Raw genomic sequence first — 9169 nt, 5'->3', positions numbered from 1 at the left:
ACGCCAACATCTCTTTCTCCATAGTTGAGTACTTACGCTCCGAATTGTTTAACTGCCTTGAAGCGTAAGCTACCGGATATTCCTGACCATCTACCGACTGCCTCATTTGAAGCATCAAACGAAGGGATAATCTCTTTCTCGACATCCGGAAAAACGAATACTGGATATGAAACTAATACTTCTTTCAATTTTTCAAATGCTTCCTGACATTCCTGCAACCTTCTTCAGTAACTTGTTCAGGGGTCCAGCTATTTTCGTAGAGTCTTTCACGAACCGTGCATAATAATTACAGAGGCCAAAGAACGATTGTAACTGTTTAATTGTTTGTTGTATCAGATAAGTTTTAATTGCATCTGTAAGATGAGGATCAGTCTGTACGACACACTCACTAGCCACGTGCGCCAGATAGTTTACTTGAGTTTGCGCAGAATGGCACTTGTCCACACACAACATCAAACATGCTGATCGTAGTTACTAAAGACATCCTCCAAACATCTTACATGCTCCAGTAAATGTCGATGACATAATGTGCCTGATTGATGAACCACATACACACATAGAACAGCCACACAATGAAATAAACAACTTACTCCCAAAAATAAACTTCACATTAGAAACAGAAACTAACAACACACTACATTTTCTAGATCTCATTAGACATAAAACAAACAACACACACAAGTTCAGAATATTCGGGAAACCGACAACCACAAGCACCACCATTCACAACCTATCGAACCACCCATTGACACATAAGCAAGCAAACTTCAGATTCATGCTCCATAGATTAAACAGAACACCCATGAACAAACAGAACTACACACAAGAACTAAACACAATAAAACAAATAGCAGTAAAAATGGTTATGGTACCCATATGGTAGACAACTTAAATCAAAAAATATGTAAACAGCGCAAAAATGAACATACCACACGCATACACACACACACACACACACACACACACACACACACACACACACACACACACACAAATCCACCACCAACACAGAACAACACAAAACACAAACAATGGACCACACACAAGACACAACAGAGCAACAACACACACAAAACGAAATGGCACATACTCCCTTACAGTAACAAGATTCTTCACAGAATAGGCAACATATTAAAGAAACGGGGACTCCAAATAGGATACAGGACAGAGATCACAACACAGAAAAGATCGGAACACAAGAAACACACATGGATAAATTTAACAGATCAGGAATATATGAACTCACACGCAAAACTTGCCAGTTAGTGTACAAACGACAAACATGCAGAAACTTCAAAACCAGATATTCAGAACATCTCAGAGCTTTAATACGCAACAGCTCCCATAGCATATTTGCTGACCAACTTATAGCCCACAATCACCACACAACTACAATAGAAACAGACTTAGGAATACTAGAACACAGCCGCAGCCTATACAGCAAAATGACTATTGAGGGAAACTTCCACATACAGAAGGCAACAGCAGAAAGAAAACAGGTCATAAATGAATACACTTCACTCTGCATTAAAGGGCACACTATGCGTGTGCGAAAAATGGATACAGTACAATGTCCAATGACTCACTATTTACACACAAAAGGATCATCATGCACAAGACAACACAAGCAGCAAAGAAATGTACAGAAAACGCACACACACACACACACACACACACACACACACACACACACACACACAAAGATAAAATGTAAACAAAATTCTAATTTGGCGCCGAGCTCCCTGGTGCACAAATGAACAATGACTGGGTTGGGACACACAACAACCACAATCACACTGTGTTTTGGTGAAGTGCAAAGTGCTTTTACGACCTTATTTGGGAAAATACGTGTTATATTTATATGTGCATCACGACACCTGACCATGATACTGAGAAAAATAGGGGTAGCAATTAACTACATATTATTTTCAGTGCTATGTTAATGTGTTCTCTTATTTTTGCTCTTCAAATTGTGTTTTTCTGTGTTGTCGTGTGAAATACTGTGACAATAATGGCGTGTGAAAAACGTAATACTAGGCTCCAAAGTAAACTGAGAAATGACAGTGAAAACGAAAGCAGCATGTTAGCGCCACCGAGTAATGAATTAACTAATGTTAACAGTAGTAATTTGGTAATTGCGCATAGGGAAATGGAGCGGGTTGCAAACAATGGCGTAGACAGTGAAACAATTAGTGAGCAGGGAAGCATTATCGATCGGTCGGTCGGCAACAGCTCGCCTCAGGAATCCGAAATGACAGGACACAATTTCGCAAATACTGTAGATTCAGGTTCTGGGTCATCACCGTTTTCTCAAATGAGTCAAGACACATTTTCTGCTTGTCAAAATGTGAATGTTGTCGGTGAAAATGCACTGCCAAAAAGCATAGAGAAACAGATTCCAGACACTAATACATTATTATTGCAATTAATGCAACAAATGGAACAAAATCAGAGACAAATGGAACAAAATCAGAAACAAATGGGACAAAAGCTTGAAAAATTAGACACAATGGAACAACACCAGAGACAAACACAGCAACAGTTAGACGCAATGGAACAAAATCTTCAAAAGTTAGACTCATTGGAGCAAACTCTTGAACAAACACGTGAGGATTTAACTAATGAGTTACATCACATTGAATCGAAATGTCAAAAAGTCTGTAACGACGTAAAAACACAAATTTGTGAGCATTTCCAACCTATTTTTTCGCGTCATGAAAATGCACTACAGAATCACGAAGCAGCCATAAAAGAACTGCAAACTACTGTTCATGAAAATCATGAGACCTTACAAGCTAAATTTGACTCGGTTGCATCTACCGATTCGGTTACGCAACTTGCAAAAACTCAGGAAAACTTGAAGGACACAGTAGATTCGATTTCAACACAAATGGACAATCTGAAACTTGGTTCAGAAAAACACACTGAGGAAATGTGTTCACTATCGGAGAAAGTAGCCGAACTTTCGGATCAGTTCACTAACTTATCTACGAAGGTAGATGATAATCTGAACGACACAAAACCGGTAGTCTTTAATGACACAGAAGAGAGCGAACAAATTAAGAAACTGAAACAAAATCTGAATCAAATTAATACGCAACACCAAAGAGAAATCCGCGAAGTACAAGATCAGCTGACACAGGTAATACAAGAATTACGTATTTCAGAGGACACTCGCGCCCCAATACGGGAAGAGGGACATAGAAATACGGAAAAGCCGCAACATAATAGCACAGGGCATTTCGGAAGTTATGAAAGAAATTGGCAATGTGCACCGAATTTTGAGATGGAACCGCCGACACGACCTAACAATGACAGATATGCTACTCGCCGACACGATGATTTTGACTATAAGCTATTTATTACTACACGTAAATTCAAAACATTTAAGAATTCTGGCAACGACATTCATCCACAAGCATGGCTCCATCAATTCTCTCATTGTTTTCCTCCCAACTGGTCATTGCAGCACAGATTAGAATTTATGTGTGGCTACTTAGAGAATGAACCAGCTGTAAGAATGCGATCGGTCATTCACGATTGCCACAGTGAAGGAGAATTTTACCATGCCTTCCTCTCAGCATATTGGTCTCAAGCCACACAAGACCGAGTAAAACATAGCATCATAATGATGAAACGTTTCGAACAATCTGAATTTTCCAGTATTATGAAATATTTTGAAGACATGTTACACAAGAATCAGTATCTTTCAAACCCATACAGCCCCTCAGAACTCATCCGCATTTGCTTAATCAAACTGCCTGAACATTTACGACATATTATTTTGGCAGGACGTTGCAAAGACGACATTGAAGCATTTCAAGGACTCTTACAAGAACTGGAAATTGACACTGACAATCGCGGAACGCGAAAACATGAAAACAACAATTACAGGTCACATCAGCCACATTTCCGTGATGACAGAAATAATAAATGGACACGACAAGGCTATTCTCACAACACAATTCGTGACCAAAACAGACACCACCCTTATTACAACCGCTGGCAGAATAATAATTACAGGGAAAGATCACCTTTCCGCGGTAATGACTATCACAGAGAAAATCAGAGAAACAGACAATATGGTAACCAGAACTATTATTATCAAGGGAGACAGAATACTTTCAGACGCAACAGTTCAGCGCGCAGTTACGATTCAGGGAGAAATTCTCCACCACATGACCGACAAACAAGAAACTATGTAAACTACCGACATGACGACAGACGATATATTCGTAACGACAGACCTGAATTGCATCAGAACTGGCGAGCTTCAAACAGGGCAGGGCCTTCTCGTCAAGGTGAATTTGTAGAAGTTCGGTCTCCTAATCCCAATAACGGCGCGCGCCAACAAAGAAACAGACAATGAATGACTCGCACTGCAGGCAGCCACCTGCGCTGGCTGGCTCAGAGAAAAATAACATAGACGCTAACCTTGAGAAAAATTCCAGTATTCTTTACCGACGTATACCGCATGATAATTGCATTCAAGTCCAAACTCTGAGTACTAGGAAGAGTAAAGGTTTACACCACATTTCGCATATAAAACCGTTTATTGAAAGATAATCTGCTTTTTAACTTTGTCTTTGCCATAAAATTTTTCACTTCACATTTCTAGTATGCTTTGTCAGACTTAAGAAACTATTAACATGCAACAATGTTTGAAGTTAAATATCCAGTCAAGAACCAAGAGAACGTATTTCAACAGAATTTACGAATGCATTTGTTATTGTGAACAGACGACACAGTGTTATTGTGTGTGTGCATTCTTGCTTGTTTGTTGCACGATTACGTAACGACTATAAGGCTCATATACTTAGAACATTTACCAGTACTGCTAATGAGATTTTAATGCAACATTTTGGTTTGTTTGAAAATACATTCTGGATTTAAAGTAATTTCAGTGAGATACCAGATGACACAGTGGTTAGTTTATTTGACACCTACACGACTATATCACGACGCTACTAATGTGTGACACAATTTACCTTGTTGCTTTTGCGGTGTATCTGTTTTATATCTGCACAGTTTTTCTGAATTCTTCTGGAAAGTAAAACATATTTTAGTAGTAACTTTTGTGGTATAGCTACAAGGAGACAGCCTTTTCTGTAGCACAACAATACGTTACAGCACAGTACTTTCTTCATCGCGGCAATAAGCGTAAAAACTGAGATATCTGTACTCAAAGCATTTCACTTTTGTTTATCATGAGGTAAGTACAGTGACTTTTGTGGAACTCAGCTTTCGGAGGACGATATCTACGACACTTACACAGAGATTATCTTACAACAAGACGCACAGTTTAGCGCTACAGGACACGTATTTGAGTGATTAATTTTGTACTTAAAACATTTATTTTTAAAGATTTTTAAATTGCAAAGAAAGTTTTCCGAGATATATTTCATTCCATTGCTGTAATCTGTAACACCTGAGGGTATAATTACATTAATCCTCAGGGGGGTACACGCTTACTTTGTGTACCATGTGTGTGGCAACCACAAGGAACCCTAGCTAATATGGTATTTGCTTATACAACTTTACACATCGGTACCATATTTCTCCAACACATAAATTACACAGCTATCTGATCATGTAACTGAGAGATAAACATTTTTTTTTACTACATCAGTGACAGATGTTTACGTAATTACACAGTTGGATAACTTCACTCTTACGAAATTGTATTTTGTATGTACCTTGTGAACTCTTCATATTTTTTCAGAACCATTGTGATACTATGAGAGCTTTGAATGATGTATTTGGTAAGGGAGCATGATTTTTAAAGTACGTTTGAGGTAGATAACACTTTTGAAATGAGCAGAGAATTTTTTTTAGGTTTTAAAATATTCAGGAAGCTACGACGATTTTGAGATTTGGCTGAGGTTTTATGATGTTATGACGACGATGTGTATTATGCTGCTGAGGTATGTTTATGGTCAAGGAGCTGATGCTATATGAGTTATTTGATTATGTTATGTATTTATTAACAGGAAATATTGAAGAAGCGTCGACGAATTTGTATATGTGTAATAAGGTAAGGAGTAATGAATAGTGATTAGGGCACTCTGATTTGTGGAAAAGGTTGTTGGAAACCAAGATCGTACTTTAAGAGTTATGAAATGTGTGTAAATGCGTGAATGTATCACAATGCTGACGAATATTTTTTTTGGACACTTATATTTATAGGATTTTGTTTCTACAGATTTGCAACGCAAATTCTTGACCTGTGAAATATTTTTATATGAGACTGCCATTTTAGCGCAAACTGCTGTCGTTAATATTTCCGTACGAAAGTTAAGTGACCACCTGCACGTAATGCGTCGCGGGCACCCACCTGGGCGACAGCCGCCCGAACAAAAAAAAAAAGCCATCAGCCTTCCAGCGGCACAGGTAGAAGAAAAAGCCATTAGGGGAAGCCATTATAATCGCTATTGACGTTCCTTTGTAGAAAGCATCGCAAAAACGACACGGTCGAACTTGAAAACGATGAGAAACATTTCACGGCTATTGTCGTGCTAATTGAGAGAAATGCCATATGGCTAGTGAATGACGTTTCACGCCTTGCTTTGCCCATTTTGTTTAATATCTAGTTTCTAGCTGCACTGCAGCACTGGTTAAAATAAAATTTTATAGATGTACTAATATAAATATTTTCTGTCTACAGATCTATTAAATAATAATTTTGTAATCCACATTCTTAAAAAAAAAAGGAGCACTTGGAAAGGAAAGAACAATAAGAAGGGACTAGTAACAGTAACTGCACACATAATTTTCTTTTCAAGTATATGGTAATATTTTTTTTACAATACGTTGTTGTGGTGCACCACTTTAATTACTTAGACATTAAGATGTGATTATACATTTCCCTTATCTGCATTGTTATCTTTAGTGTACTATTTTTTCTGCTTGAGCTATGTCATGTTTAGGTATCAGTTGCTGCTGTTTGCCAGGCATAGTGTTATTGAATTTGACTTTGTATTATTCTGTTAAGCCAGTTTTACTAATGATTTCTTGTTATTATTTGTTGCACATTACCTTAGATTAGTTGTAATATTACAATTGCTTTGCTAATTTCTAAAATGCTGCTTCCTTTGCAAATCTGCAATTTTTGTCATTGCTGTTTGTGTTAATTTGTTATGTGCTGCTGCATTGCCTCGTCCCTTAGTTTAGCATCTGAGCTCAGTAGATTTAAGTTAGCTTAAGAGGGGGTAGACTATATAAGAAACTAACTATGATGAATTGGAAGAAATGCATTGAGAAGCCACAAGAAACAGATAGGGCCAAAATGAGTATTGTACAATGAGAAATAATTATTTTGAAAGAAATATGGTTAGAATACAGAAAAGAGGTACAGATAGGACCATTTGGGAATAATGATGAACGAAGAGAGATCTCCAAGAACAAAAAAGGTTTTGTTCACAAAATACTGCAGTACCAAAAGTTACACTGAAAACGAACCCTGTCCTTTCCTTTTGTGTTATCTCACTATGTGTTTGTGTACTCTTTTATATTTGTGTTTTTCCTGTCTTTATGTGTTTAGCTAATAAGATTTATGTTGTATAATTTTTCAAATACTATGTTATTTACTTTGTAAAGATGTTTAGACATTTATCTGTTCTGTTTTAATGCTCATGTGTGATGTTGATGTTCCAAAAGTTATTCTGATCTTTATGTATGTACTTATGTCATTATTTTTGTAACACTGATGTATATGTTTATTTCTATTCTTTTGTAAAGCCCCTATTACCGCAACTGTTATTTGTATTGTTATGTTCTTGAATGGTGTGTTTTGTATCTTTGTTATTGTGTTATTATGTTATAAAATTGTAATTGACACCAGGTCATCAAATTAAGCAACTTGTAAGTTACATTTCACTGCACACGTTTTTATTGGTCATAGTATATGGACAATATGTGAGGAGTAGGGACTGTTAGTGTTTGCACGTGTGTTAATAATTCAGCAAGGGACTGGATAACAGCATTGCTTGTTCTAAGGACAATTCCAACAACTTTGTGAGTGCACAAGTGGTGGTTATGGACTTGTTATATTATCCGCAAGACTCTTCAATGGTGATTGTGTACCTGCACAGTCACAACAGATGGCTGCTGGCCATCTCTACAAGGACTACAGTGGGTCTGCGCCTCTGGTGGCCCACCAGTACCATTATATCTCTACAAGGACTGCAGTGGGTCTGCACCTTTGATGACTCACCAATACCATTATTTCTACAAGGACTGCAGTGGGTCTGCACCTCTGGTGGCCCACCAATACCGTAATCTCTACCAGGACTACAGTGGGTCTGCTCTGTGACGACCTACCTACCAATATTCATGAAAACTTCGACTGACTCTGTGGTGGGTTTGCTCTGTTGTGGACCATTACCTGTCTGCATGTCGAGAGTCAGCACTGTCTTTCCGTTGGAAGGACAACACTACTTCCTCAAGACTGCATGGAAATCCACTACTTCCGTGTGCATTTTCTTTTACTGCTCAGCCTTTGAGAAAAACACTGCAATTTTACTGTGATAAATGATCAGGACTGTCTTTATGGACTGAGAAAATTTTAGCTATTGACCAACATTGTATCAATAAGTGTGTGCATTTGATTTCTTTGTTATTGTAATTGTGAAAAAAAAATTTTAACAAATATGTATTGGCCAGTGCCCAACAAAATTTGTAAAATTTTTTGTGGGGAGCATGGGGGCTATGTAAGTAGGCTGTTTAGGTTTTTTTATTGATAACGCCACCTCAGTATGAAAATCACCGGCTGTGCCGTGTGCAGTCTGTGGCTGCTTTGCATTGTTGTAATACTCAACCATTGTAGTGTTAGGCAGCTGGCTGTGAACAGCGCGTAGCGCTGGGCAGTTGGAGGTGAGCCGCCAGCAGTGGTGGATGTGGGGAGAGAGATGGCGGAGTTTTGTAATTTGTCATGATATCAAGGTAAATACATTGTTTGTTCTCTATTAATATCTTTCATTTGCTAACTATCCCTATCAGTAGTTAGTGCCTTCCATAGTTTGAATCTTTTATTTAGCTGGCAGTAGTGGCGCTCGCTGTATTGCAGTAGCTTGAGCAGCGAAGATTTTTGGTGAGGTAAGTGATTTGTGAGACGTATAGTTTAATGTTAGTCAGGGCCATTCTCTTGTAGAGAATTTTGAAAGTCAGATTG

This window comes from Schistocerca nitens, chromosome 2, assembly GCF_023898315.1.
Source record: "Schistocerca nitens isolate TAMUIC-IGC-003100 chromosome 2, iqSchNite1.1, whole genome shotgun sequence".
Lineage (NCBI taxonomy): Eukaryota > Metazoa > Arthropoda > Insecta > Orthoptera > Acrididae > Schistocerca > Schistocerca nitens.
This window is presented reverse-complemented; position numbering follows the sequence as displayed.